This window comes from Phasianus colchicus, chromosome 20 (assembly GCF_987193195.1).
Source record: "Phasianus colchicus chromosome 20, bPhaCol1.hap1.1, whole genome shotgun sequence".
In the NCBI taxonomy this organism is placed as follows: domain Eukaryota; kingdom Metazoa; phylum Chordata; class Aves; order Galliformes; family Phasianidae; genus Phasianus; species Phasianus colchicus.
In genome coordinates, this window is record NC_143455.1 from 1,003,670 (window position 1) to 1,017,972 (window position 14,303).

Genomic DNA, 14,303 nt, shown 5'->3' on the forward strand with positions numbered 1-14,303 from the left:
GTACTAGACCTGAAGAGAGTAGAAACTGGTAAGGTAGATGGAAGAAAATAGATAGAAAAAGACTGGGAGGTCAATATGGGCAGTTCAGAAAAACTTTCAGGAGAAAACAAGACCAAAATTGCTGTGGGGTTTTTGTTGTTTTTGTTGTTTTGTTTTGTTGTTATTTTGGGGGTTTTTTTAGCATATTCTCCAGTTGTTCTTTTGGAAGAATGCACAATATATTAAATCATACTTGCTATATTGAAGAATTTTCACCCACAAGATTTAAAAATCCTGGGCATAAGGATACTCAGACAGATATCCCTTAAAAAACACTTGTCTACAGATCACGTGCTTCAGATTTATTTTTATTTATAAATATTATCAGTCCTACACAAGCAATACTTTTCTGTGACGGGATCCACTGGGCATCCCATCTTCATGCTTAGGAGTACTCAGTAATCTGAATTACTGGATTCAGTAATTCAGTAAGTGTGGGGCGGCCAAGTCAGCACCTGTCCTTGACAAGGGAGGGGTCTGCAGAAGGAGGCAGCCATGTCCTGATGGGAGGAGGGAAGAGGGATCCTGACAGCCATGGATGTTCTGCTATCCCTGTTTTCATTGCTGCGGAGCCTGGAGTCCGGTGGTACTAGAAAGAAACCACAGCACAGCTGGAAGAGACAGAATGTGAGAAATCCATGGATGCAGGCAGTCCTGCATAGCAGTACAGCGGTGAGCATAGTGCTGACATTTCCCACAGTGGAGAGGACATCCAGACATGCTGGAAACAGATTATACCCCATTTTCTGAAAATTCCTGTAAAATATTCTGAGTTGGAAAGGCTACACAAGAATTTTCAAGTCCAACTCCTGTCTGCACATAGGACTACCTAAAAATTAAACCATCATTCTGAGAGCATTGTTTAAATGCCCATCTAGTATGGCAGCAGCAGAGATCTAACCATGGCCATGTAAAGTGTCTGACTGACTCCGCCCTTCATTTGTTCACATGCTATTTTCTCAAGGCAGCAGATTCCTGAAGCTGCAATGGATGTATGCTATGAAGCACTGGATCCTTCTTCCAGAAAGCATTCACTGTGGCCCTGAGTCTGTCACTACTTCATCACAGTTCTCCTCGGAGTACACAGTACTTTGCCTTGCCATCTTTGATTTCTTGAAAATCAAAGCAAAATTCACACAGCAAAGGGGGGAAAAAAAACATAGAACAAACAAACAAAACCCCATAAGCAAATATGGTTCTACTTTCCCCTGAAGTTACTTCATTCAATCCCTTTTTGATGCTGAAACGATCAAGCACATCCATAACTCCAGTTTTTTCTCAGCATCAAAATAACTCATACCTGATAGACACTTAGAGGCCTTGCCAAGCACAACCATGCTGCTCTACAAACACCAACTCCTTGTTATCATAGAATCACAGAATTGCTGTGTTATGATGTTGACTTTCCTTGTCTCGTGTACAGTGAGCATGAAGAGAGGAGGCAGAGGCACTCATGACAGTGTTGAAGTGTGACAGTGGAGCACGATCAAGGACTCTTGAGTTCATGGCTCAATGCAAACTACATTCTCATCTCTGCATTTTGGAGCAACAGCATCAACCTTGTAGCCTGTTTAGTTAGAAAGAAATTCCACATCCAATATCTCCATGTAATTACCGTGGAACCATATGCAGACCTCCTTTTTAAGTCCTCTGTTCCTTCTACCCTGTGCTGCTCTGAACATGACCTCCTGGACAGTTGCAGTGACATGAAAACTTACCACTGGCCTGGTCTCCGTTCCAAATGGATTGATCTTTTCTGCCTAGAGAAGATCAAATAAAGTCAATCCTGGTGGACCATATGAGGATCACTTAGGAAAGTTTAAGAATGGATCTTCTTGGGAGTCAGTATGCATGACGGAAGATTTAACCTTGGCAGCTGGTGAATTCCAGTACTAAAAAGTACCTGCTAGTGAGCTGTCTGAAGAAACACAGCCTCACAATCACTGTCACACAGTTCATGCTCTCATGAGAACATCAGGTACCTTTGTTACTGTCTCTAGATTCAGTTAGCCATACACCCATCCTAGAGCAGCTGCACAATGGATTTCAGAGTCATTTAGAGGAGGTGTGCTCAAGTCAGGTGGGTATCCAATCAGTAGATGCCAAAAAACAGGACATTCTGATACATGAAGTTTCTTCATCAAATGGGGGATGCTTTTAAAATGATATTTAGTTGTTTCCTTTGTGCTGGGATGCACGGGCTCTCCCACATTCTTTCACAATGCCTTCTGTGATCCTGATCAGCACCAGCTCCTTTTACTTGACTGCAAATTTGAAGAGAACACATTCACATTAAAGATCAACAGGAGATCTCAAGATGGCATCGATCTCACCCTGCCCCTTCAGAGTTATGTCACCAGCAGTTTCACTTGGAAAGAGGCTTGGTTAATTTTGCTCATATCAAAAAGGAGCTCGATGCAGAAGCAGGAGAGCCAAGAGCGCCTACGGATAGCAGCCTGCATCAGTGACCAGGTAAGGCAGACTGGACTCTAGTGCACAGAATGAAATTCTTGGTCTTCACGCTTGCAAGTACCATGCAAGACTCCTAGGTGAGGCCTGTAATGCCTCTTTATATACAGATCCCTTTGCATTCCCCGCTAGTCAGTCCTGCAAGGATGGAGAGAGCTCAGGAATGTTTGCTTCTGCTCCAGTAGGAAACATCCCATGGATGTGCAGATGTCTATGGCAGAGTGGCTAGGAATGGCTCTAGTTTGACTGTGTACTATGGGGTTGTTCAGAATGGAGAAGGGAATGCTTTGGACCTCATTGCAGCCTTTCAGTACTTAAAAGGGAGCTTATAAAATAAGATGGAGACCAACTTTTTACATGGTTTGACAATGATAGGACAAGGGGCATGGTTTTAAACTAAAAGAGGGGAGATTTATGTTACATGTTAGGAAGAAATTCTTTACTCAGAGAGTGGTGGTTCACTGGCACTGCTGTCCAAAGAAGTGTGGGTGCCCCTGATGGTGAGAATGGCCAGGCTGAATGGGACTTTGGGCAGCTTGAGCTGGTGGGGGGGTGACTAGTTCATGGAACAAAAAGATACTTAGGGGCCCATTTAATCAAAATGTTCTATGATTCTATGACTTCATAGAATCTCACTTACTCTGTGAGAGTAAAAACATGCAAACTTTGTATAGCAACAGCAGAGTGAGCTTCCACCTTTTGCAGTACTATACCCAAACTGTCACAGTTCTGCACATCTGGATAAATGCTTTCTCATCTCAATACCTGCAATTTCAAGGGACAGCAGTCCACAAGCTCCCTCAGCAGCCTCTACAGGCTCCTATATTCTACCACAGGAACAAATCCAGGAAGCAAGGCTGAAGAGATCAACAGAATCAAAGCAACTATGCCATGGGCAACATGCCAACCAACTGTCCTCCATTTCCTCACAGGGGATTGCCTAGGTGCCTTTCCATCCCTTAGACTGTCATTGCCCATAGAGCTTTGCAGCCCAAATGCTGCCTTGCAATTGTAGTTTAGCTGTGGTAGACAGCTAAGTGCTATAGAACTGTTTGCTCACTATCTCAGCAGGAGAGAATTGAAAAAGTAAAAATGAGAATATTTGTGAGTTGAAGTGAAGATATCGTAACAGATAAAGCAAAAGCAAGCAAAACAAAATAAGGTATTCACAGGATCACACAGAATCACAGAATCACCAAGGTTGGAAAAGACCTACAAGATCATCCAGTCCAACCATCCACCTATCACCAATAGTTTTTACTAAACTATGTCCCTCACACAATGTCCAAAAGTTCCTTGAACACCTCCAGGGCTGATGACTCCACCACCTCCCTGGGCAGTCCATTCCAGTGCCTGACCACCCTTTCAGAGAAGTAGTATTTCCTAATGTCCAGCCTGAATCTCCCCTGGCACTGCTTGAAGCCATTCCCTCTAGTCCTATCCCTAGATACATGAGAGAAGATCCCTGTCTTTTTTGAACTGGTGAGACCAGGACTAGACATGGTATTCTAAATGTGGCATCACTAGGGCAGAGATCCCAACATTAACTGCCATCTGTCTGAGAGTCCCATTCACAGAGCATTTGCCCAGGAAGTGAGGTCTGTGTGCACCACTTCTCAGCTAAGGAGTGACATGCATGCTCAGCATCCTTTACATGCGATCTTGGTCCCTTACCAGCAGGTAAGGATGTATTCTGGTTGGATGCACTATCACAACCTCACCTCGAAGCTTGTTCACTCTGCAGGCAGGCACACTAGACCTACACCAACACTGTTCCCAAATTATGGCTCTAGTTCCCATAGACCAAATGCACTTAGATCCCGACAAATGCACTTAGATCCCTCCAGTCTCATGCTCACCATTTTCCAGGGTAGCTAGCTCTAGCCATAGCTGGCTTTATGCTTACTTTTATCACGAGACAACTTCTGGAGGTGTTTCCTAACCTGAATGTCTGTAGGAGGTGAAATCTTTCAGAAGTGAAAAATCTCTGACAGCAGTGTGGAAGTCTCTCTTAGCTACTGAAGAGGACTAGGCATCTACATCTTGCATGCAGTACTGCATAGCAGGGGGTGCTGAGAACATACTCCGCATCTCTCTTCTTCTGGCCTTCCTGCCACTCTCTGTGCCCATGTCCCACTGGGTGGCAGGAGGCCTTCTTTGAACTTAGCAAGAAGACTTGATGAGGAGAGCAATCCTTTGCAGCCTAGCGCTGAAGTTTCTGTATTACTGTTCTATGCTGTGTGGAGGTCGCTGTGTATGCAGTGGGGCTGTGTGGGTAAAGTACATATGAGCAAATCTTGTGGTTAATCTTTGAGGATTGCGCTAGAGGAGAAAGGAAAACTTGTCAGGCTCTACATGCTTTATGCATCCCTGATCATTCTCATTAGCTGCTCCTTTCCCAGCTCTCTCCAGGCCTTCCTTCCTTACCTCTGCAGCCCCCACCTGCTCTGCCCCGCTGGCAGCCCTAGCTGGCTGCTCCAGCTAATCCCTTCAGCTGATGATTGAGTGACTTCCTTAAGGTCTCCTGGCGATAGCAGGACTCATGGAGCAACCAGAGAGCAAGAAGTCTGTGCTGCTGAATGGGTGAAGCTCTCTGATTTCCTCATTACTTAAAAATATATATATATGTTTTCATGATTTTCAGCGTGCAACTACTGCTGTTGGCCATGCTGCTGTTATGGTAAGGTCTGTCTAGACATCGGTTTGCTCCATAGCTCCTGCTGGACACCCTGACATAGAATGCCCAACCTCTGCTGTAGCAACATTTCTGCTGCTCTCAGCGTAATAGGAGAGCTCAGAGGAACGTTAGCACTGGACAAGCAGAAATGTCAGAATGCGACTCTGTGCAAAACCTTTCATCCCTACCCTTCTGATAGGATGTGACTAGACCCTGCAGGTGGTAAGAAAACATTTTCCATATTAAAAGAGCATTTATCAGTTCAGTTTAGACTTGCTAAGGTGCATTCTCTCAGTGCTTCCTGCAGAATGTGTTTACTCCATATTTTTGATGGATCATCCAGTTGGGAAATGTGCCATTAAACTAACACTATCAATAAGTGTGCCTGAAGGAATGAGGTGAGAGAACTGATAGAAGCAATAAACGCTTTGTCAGGAAGAATTATTTAGGGTCATAATGAATGAGACTTAAAACCCACAGGTTGAAAATGATTGTGAGTCACACATTCTTTGCTATGGTGAATGCAATCAAAACTTCCTTATCTGTGACCACTTGTAAAGACAAGCTAAAGTCACAGACTGGTTATGAAGGAATTATGATGGCCTTGCAATGCCTTGTCCCTTGTGCTCGAATTCAGAAACTAATTTCTGCAGCTCGGAATGCAGTTGTGATTTACCTTCACTGAATGTCAAGGAAGGTGAACGAGTCTGTCATAAGAGGAGCACTGGTGACAGATGCATTGTGAAGTAGCTTCCTACAGAGTGGTATTCTTGGAAGTTCCTAGAATGACTTAACTGAATACAAGAGGCAAACAAACTCCATAAACTGTGATCAGAAAATGGGCAGATTTCAGATGGATATCACAGGTGCACCATTACTGAGACTCCTCCTTTCTGCAGCACTAACAGCAGTGGAAGAGGTCTGGGCAGCACGTACTGGCCAACAAGATGGCATTCAAGATGCCCTTTCCATAATTCAGCAAAGCAGCTGAGGGGCTCCTGTTACAGAGCAGGTGAGTGGGGTGTGCAGGCAAGGAGACCACTGGATCAAAAAAATCATGGAAACAGCAAGTGGCAGGAATCGGGGAAGAGGAAGGAAGGGGAAGGAAAGGAGAGAGGGAGCATGATATTACTCCCTGCGGGCAACATAGAATGAGCTGTACTTTTGATATCAAAGGTCCCTGTGGCTCAACTTTCTGTCTTTGAAAGCGATGCCCAGGAAGGAGAGATATGTTGCCTAAGGCAATGTAGAGTGACATTTCATCAAAACTCACCCAGTTGCCAGCAATTTGGATTTATGGAACCCCTGAATAGGACATGATATCTGGGTATTCAGTAGCTCATGATGAATTTCAACAGATTAATTGGTCCAAATATTTTTTCAACCTGTGGACTGTTCTATGAATGTATGGCATATTGCTGTGATGCACTACTGAGGATAACTCAGAGAAAAGCAGACAAGCAAACGTAGTTTTTTTCACTTTGTTACTATCTTTGACTGAACACTACAAATAAATATATTCTTCACACTTCTAAATTTCATACGAAATCACACATTTGAGGAAGCAAAAATACTAATTAAACTACAGAGAATATCTACAAAATGTCTCAATAGAGTATTCTACAGTTAATCTACACTCATAGTAAGCCCACAGTTTGCTTCTTAGTAACCTGATGCATTTTGTCCACAGTCCTATCTGTCTCAAAACTCTCTACTCTTAGAAATATGGTTCTGCATTTGAGGGAAATTAGAGAAAGAAAGTACCTCTTTTTGTACACACTTTTCTTAGTTACATGCCAGATCAATCAGGAAAGGCAAGGAGAATTCAGCTTTTGAATTGTTTTTTTTTTTCCTCATGTTGTCAAGTAGTTTATTCCCCTAATACAGAATAGCGCTTACGTGCTCAGGAAGTACACGTCCCTCTAGTCCAGGAGTTCACGGATCGCAGGTCCTCTGCTGTTAGGCAGCAATTCTGTTGGAACATATGCACTGTATCTATTTTAAACTTTCTTGCAGAGATGTTCCTTTATGGCCATTTAGGAGCAGTGTTTTCCCCCTGGTCAGTTAGTGCTTGTCAGCTGGCAGGCAGCACAACTCCATAAATAGTGTGTCAGTGCAAAAGGCTGTTATTCTGCAGTGATGGCAGTAGGAGCGAGGAAGGAATCCTTGGTGTCCCTCTCCTTGATATGCTACTTGGGCTCTGATAATTCGTCATCATTTATGGCCTCCCCAACTGAATTGTACTGTTAGTTCAGAAGAAAAGAAACTGTGAGAATGCCTGGTTTTCTTTTCACATATTCTATCAGTATTTAATATACATAGTTTAGACTAGTGTACTGATACATAGCACTGTTAGGGACATCTTTACAATTTGAATAGTTCTGAAAAAATAGTTTCCTAGTAGGTCCATAAGAAGAATCAGAGTTCTCATTTTAAACAGGTGTTTACAGTCTCTCTTATTAAAGGCAATAAGTTTATCTGTTTTGAAAATTGATGTTTTTATATACCTCAGAATGCAATCCCCAAACAAACCTTGCTGTTCAGGTAGGCAAATAAACAGAACCCAAAAATGGGAACTCTCTCTGACTGGAAAAAGAAGCTTTTTATAGATAATATATATGACAGATATAACACTTCCACAGAATTTTGTTAGGTATTACAAGGCAAACTCAGACATATACACCTTCTCAGAAACTACGGCAGCTTTTCCACACAGGATTAGTAACTATAAAATATAAATGTAAAAATAGACATGATGATCATCACTATTTCAGTTGTAGGAAAACTGATTTACTTACTATTATATTATTATATTATTATATTATTATATTATTATATTATTATATTATTATATTATTATATTATTATATTATTATATTATTATATGAACTTACAAAAGTTCATATAATACCATTCACTTTCTAGGCAGCCCTTGACAGATGTTTATCTAACCATTCAAATCATAGGCCAAAGGAGATTATGCTAGACTATAGCTACTCTCATTTCTCATTCAAATACTTCATAAATCTTTACTCCACATCATATTTAATGCAAATTAAACAGTTATACTCTTGATCACAGAAACAACCACCTACAACCTTTAATTAAAATATTTTCCATTTTAGAAAATTATTTCTGTACTCCCATACAAGTCTTTACTTTTCTTATATCTTGATTTAACAACAAACATCAGTATATAATCCTTCATAAATCATCCTCTTTTTACTTGTAATTCCATCTCCTCTCCTCCCTATACTACTGAAAAATTTTCTCTCAAAAAAAACGTTTTTCAAAAGTGTTCTATGCAATCACCAAATAACCCACTCCTGAGAAAAACAAACATTCACTCTGTTTGGCATCCCTTCCCTCCTGTGTGAACTACACCACTTAGCATAATGTCATCAACCAACTAGCTGAGGGTGAACTCAGTCCCACTGTCCATATCCCCAGCAAAGATGTTAAATAGTGTCAATACCAGCACCAACCCCTGAGGAATACCACTCTTCATTGACTCCCACATGGACACAGATCCATTGACTGCAACTCTTTCAGTGTGACCACCCAGACAATTCCTTGTCCACCAAGTGGTCCAACTGTCAAAGCTATGTTTCTCCAATTTATAGATTCCGTGTCTTCCAGTGTCAGATGTGTCACACAAGTAAAGGTAAACGATGTCCACTGCTCTTCCTCTATTTGCCAACACTGTAAGTTTGTTGTAGGCAGACACCAAATTTGTCAAAGATTATTTGCCCTTAGTGAAGATGTGTTGGCTGTCAGTAGTTGTGTCTTTTTTTTTTTTCCATGTGCTTTAGCATACTCTTTTCAGGAGGATCTATTCCATGATCTTGCCAGGCACAGAGATGAGACAGATTGAGCTATAGTTCTTCAAAGCCATCTCTTCTTTCTTTCCTTTTTAAAAATTGTTTTGTTTTTTTTTTTTCCCCCCCCACTTTTCCAGCCAGTGGGAACTTCACCAGATTGCCATGTATTCTCAGATATGATGGACAGTGGTTTAACAATTTTATTCACCAGCTTCCTCAGGACTCTCAGATACATCTCGTCTGTTCCCATGGACTTGTACACATTCAGATTCCTTAAACCGTCTTGCTCCTGATCATCTTCTACAGTGGGCAGTTCTTCATTCTCCAGTCTCTGCATTTCAGTTCTGTGAGATGAGTGGTGAAGACTGAGGCAAAAAAGTCATTGGGTACCTAAGCCTTCCCCATACCATGGATGATCAGGTCTCCTGTTTCCTTATGAAAAGTGCCCACATTTTTCCTAATCTGCCTTTTATTACTGACACATTTTTAGAAGCCTTTCTTGTTGTCCTTGACATCTCTTGCCATATTCAGTTCTATCAGTGCCTTAGTTTTCCTAACCTGATCACTGAGTGCTCAGGCAGTGTCTCTCTATTACTCCCAAGCTACCGATCCTTCCTTCGATATTCTGGAGGTTTTCTTTTCATGTTTGACTTTGTCCAGGAGCATCTCCTTCATCCCTACAGGCATCCTGTTGCTTTTGCCCAACTTCTCTTTGTTGGGATGCATCACGCCTGTTCTTGGAGGAAGTGATCCTTGAATATTATCCACCTTTCTTGGGTCCTTCTTCCCTCCAGGGCTTTATCCCGCAGTACTGTACCCCTGAAGAGGCCAACATCTAATTTCCTGAAGCCTAGTTGTGAGCTTCCTCTGTATCCTCCTTACTGCTATAAGGATCTAAAATTCCACAGTGTCATGGTCACCATCCAAGTAATCATAATATTCTCTGTGTAGTGAAAATGGCATCTCATGTGTTGGTGATCTTACATCGTTCCCAAGTGTGAAAGTGAACATCACTGCTTTTAAATGCAAAAGAATGATATGAAATAATGTCTTTCATTTGCTCTTTGTTCTTTCATTTGCTCTTTGCTGGCTATAGTGAATTTTATGCTAGGAACTTCAGTCCGTATGGACAAAGGTCTATTCCAGACTCATGCTGGGAATAACTTTTAATTAAAGTACAGCTGGGCAGCATGGACACTTCTGCTGTGCTCCCAACTCAAACTGCCATAAATGTCCTGGAACCTTCACACACCTGTCCCTGAAAACCATATAGTGTAGGTGTCGGGTCCTCAGCACCTGCTTCTGCCCCACTGGCAGTCTCCTGTCATGCCACTTTTCTCGCTAGAGGGGAGATAGCCTGTGGTTCAGTGCCTGTTAGTGACTGCTGCTCACAACAACTGTCTCCCAGATCTGCTGGGAGAACTGCTCACAGATCTCAGAGGGAAAAGAGAACCTCACATACTATTCTTCTCACACACTCCTAGGGCACCCTCTGCAAGATGACGCTTCAGGACAGGAGAGGCAGAGGAGGGAGATCAGAGTCAGGATTTCTTCTTCCCACTGTGACAGGTGTTCTAGAGTCCCAGCCTCTCCTGTAGAGCCCTGCACAATAAAGATCCAGCCAGAGCACAGCTTCCAGAAGAGCTGCTAGAGTCGCACTCCCCTGTGGATCAGTCAGGTGTTTGGTGGAGCTGGCAGCTCAGTTAATGCCTCATACTGGCCTTCCAATAGTCCCATGCTTCAGAGAACCCATGCGGTGTCTTTTCTCAGCAGAGGAACCAATGCAAATGAGGCCTTGCACAGAACAAGTACCTGTTCATGTCAGCTCAATCTCTTATGTATTAATTAATGACTGTTGAATTGAGGCATTCTTTGGTCCAGACCACCTGTCTTTGTCCTGGTCTAGTGGGTACAAAAAGTTGGGAGACAAATCTAGTAAGATTTCAACCCATTTGACTGAGTTTGGTGATAACATCTGGGCCAGGTAGTTTCACCAGGTTTAGAAGAGTTTAGCTTTCCGTGAGAGCTGGTTGCTGACTGGTAGCACACACGGCACCCAAAGGCGGGTCCACCTCAGCGGCTCCGTTCTGCCACCTGCTGGCAACGTGTGCCCGGAGCGCACATAGAGCGGGGCTGCCTGTGTGAGCTCCCCGTGACTGACAGGAGCTGCTGGAGCCCGAGGCTGAGGGGAAGGCTCATGGGGACTGAAACAGGCCAGCGGGCAAGGGGAGAGGCGCAGCCACTCTCCCCGCTGATGTCTCTGGGCCTTGGCTTTCTCTACCTGATTGCCTGTGGGGACTGAACTTTCTGCAAGCATCTGAAGCAGGGTGTAAGCTCGGCCTCTGACTTCACCCTCACCCTCTGAGTCTGCAAAGAGAAGCAGCTGTGAACTCTGAGGGCAACAGCTCATCTTTTTCCTTTGTTGATACCCGGGAGGGGTGATCACCGCCACCACACGCACTCCAAGCTGAACACCGACAGTAGCTGTGCAGCTGCCAGCTCCTGGTGGCACAGCACATCCCAGCAGAGCAGGGCAAGCACCCAGGTGCTGCGTTCACACGCTGCAATTCCACTGGCTTCAGAGGGGCCACTCCGGCCTGCCTCTGACTGTTAGCATTTCAGCTGAGAAAGGAGCTGCGCGGGACGGAGCAAGACTTTCTGGGATAAGAATAGCATCTGCCATCTTAGGACACAGCACAGTTGTCCAGCTCCTGCACGGCAACACGTTGCAGTGAGATATAGAAGGCAAGCTACCCGCTGAGGAATGTCTTCAAGTGCTATTCATGGAGGCGTATCATCTACAGCAGCAGGCCCGGCCCCACGCAGGAGCCTTGCAGGAGGGGTTATTTTGAGCTTTGGGCACTGAGGATTGAAGGGAGACAAATGACAGCGATCCTCCTGGCACAGGCAACCTCCAGAGCTCTGTGCACAAGCCCTGCAGCCTGTCACCGCTTCTGGGGATGACGCTCGTGAAGCTGTTGGGTGATGCGGTGGGACCTGAGAGCCCGGGAGATGGGAGCCAGGAGGGAGCTGAGAATTTGCTGGGGACACGAGGGCAGGCCGCAGGCCCACCTGTCCCAGACTCAGGCACTCCTCTGCCTGCTTAGTGTTTGACCACATCCCTGAGAGCATCGGCAGGTAACTTTGTGCAGGTGAACACTGTGATCAGAGGAGACACAGTTAGACTTACAACTTGATAGCTGCTTCATCTTCAGAGAGTTACCTTCCCTTTCATATCAGTGCTTGTTGTAACATTTTCCTTTGTATAGGCCAACTAGTTTCAAATGCCACACTTACCAGTTTGTCCAGGAGCCTGCTTATTCTTCTTCACAGCTGCTGCCTTATCTCTTCCCTTTGGCTGTCTTTGTGGCTGCCTTGCTTTCTTCTAATGTGGTGATGTATCCTTGAGCTTCTACAGTGGAGCCAATGGCTGTGCAGGGTCTGCAGTGTAGAATTTCAAAGAGTCTTAGAGGTTTACGTTTGTACAGGGTTGCCTTGCCATTACAGTTAATGGGGATGCTCACTAGATGCTATAGCATCTAGACTTTACGCAGCCTCATTTGCAGCTTTGGAGAAACCTGCGGGTGTGAGGTGTGCATGGTCAGAGCCACATGCAGAGCATGATTCTAGAGCCACCCAAAGAGAGCACTGATTATAGGTGAGTTTGGAAATTCAATGCTGACCACAGAAGTCCTGGTTATGATGGCAGAGCTGTGCGCACTGTCAGGCAATGAAGTTGGATGAAAGAGATGAAGATGCATGAGGTTCATGAGGTTGCACCTCGGAGCCAGGTAGGGTAGATAATACTGTCACAGATATGCAGCTGTGGAGCAACTTCACAGCAATGTGTCTGTTTGAATGCAGAGCTGTTGGCATAAACTAGCAAAGCTTAGACTGAGAGACTGTCCTTCCCATGACACCCAAGGAGCTCCGCTCACAAGCTTTCCATTTAAAACATTGTAAGCAAATCAAGGTTGAAAGCACGCAGAGGCTACCTGTCTCAGCTTTGGCCACAGTCATTTTCTGCACAGTCCTTTCCCTTTAGCTGTAGCACTTGCTCCACTCCCATCCTTGCTGCCCTGCTAGTCTTGGTACACCATGGAGGACCAACTTCTACTTTTGAATAGCAGCTCTTGTACAATATTCAGAATGGGAAACCCACAGACTCTCACAAAATTTCAGCAACATGTCCCCTGTTCTCTGTTCTTAATGGGCGTCTTACTTACCTTCAGTGCCAGCTGCACCTGACTCCTCAGCAACTGCTAATGGCTCCTCATCCACTCCACATCAGTCTACACCAAGGGCTCCTGCTGTGTGGAGTGATGGGCTTGAATGGCGAATGTTTCAGCCAGGGGAAATGCTGCTACACTGGGTGTAATTGTGCAAATTTAAATGACATAAAGAATCACTAAATTCACTTAACGGACCTCAATTACCACTAACCTGGTTTTGATTCATTGTATGCTCAGCCCTGTGGCCTTTGTTCTTTCAGAGAAAGTCTTCCAGGTCCATGTGGTCTTCCTGAAAGTAAGGGAGAGAAGATACTAGGAAGTATATATCTGCCAGTTAAACATCGATTTAGGCTGATATCTTTGCACATGCATTTGACATACAGTGATGCTCTCCATGTGCCTTTCACCTCAACCAGAGACCATTGGCAGTGTGTCAAAAGGCTCCAGCCAAGACAGCTCATGGAAGGCAGGAGACCAGAGCTATACCTGCCTCACGTGCCTCCTCAGGGTCTGAATGGAAGGAAAAGCATTTGTCAATTCCCCCTTCCCTTCCGAGACCCTAGAATACTGTCAGCTCAGCCTTTGTGTAGGCCAAAATAAAAAAGAAAGTCCAGCTATCTGAGGGAGTAAAACACCCATCAGCTTTCTTCTTTTCCCTTGCCTAAGGCTGTGCCGCACACAGCCTGTTGTGCAAGAGCTGACAAGACTGACATTTGAGGTGGTGGGCTGAGGAGGTGCGTTCTTCTATGCAGTGTGTGGAAAATCAGCCCTCAGGGGGCTTCCTTTCAGTAGGTGGCCCCAGGTAGGGCTCAGACTTCTGCCACATTGGAAGGAAACCACAAATAGATGGCATCAGCTCAGAGAATCTAAAGTAAGAGAAAATGCACAGTTTAGAGGCACCATCAAAGTGTCATAACAGTGCACTAATTTTGGTGTCTGCAGGAAATCGTTTCTGTCTGTCCTTCATGGTGTGATACACTGTGCCATCTGATAGCTTAGTTAGAGACCAGTGTTTAGGATCTCTGATTGATATGATCGCAACCCATAGCAGGGGAGGGAAAAGGG

The 14,303-nt window shown here is 44.4% G+C and overlaps 2 long non-coding RNA genes across 3 annotated transcripts in view; one reads left to right on the forward strand and one right to left on the reverse strand.

Moving 5' to 3' along the window:
* Positions 1–1,811: 1,811 nt before the first annotated feature.
* Positions 1,812–11,127, reverse strand: LOC116235563 (uncharacterized). Its single transcript, XR_004168395.2, has 4 exons — positions 10,469–11,127; positions 8,661–9,350; positions 7,085–7,428; positions 1,812–2,303 (listed from the first exon to the last, which is right to left on the reverse strand). It is a non-coding gene; the product is annotated as an uncharacterized LOC116235563 (long non-coding RNA).
* The window catches only part of LOC149915336 (uncharacterized), a 42,977-nt gene continuing 33,979 nt past the window's right edge, over positions 5,306–14,303 (forward strand). For both annotated transcript variants that reach the window (XR_016459136.1, XR_016459135.1), the window contains exons 1-2: positions 5,306–5,407; positions 6,085–6,197. This is a non-coding gene — a long non-coding RNA (uncharacterized LOC149915336). The remainder of the gene's footprint in view (positions 5,408–6,084; positions 6,198–14,303) is intronic.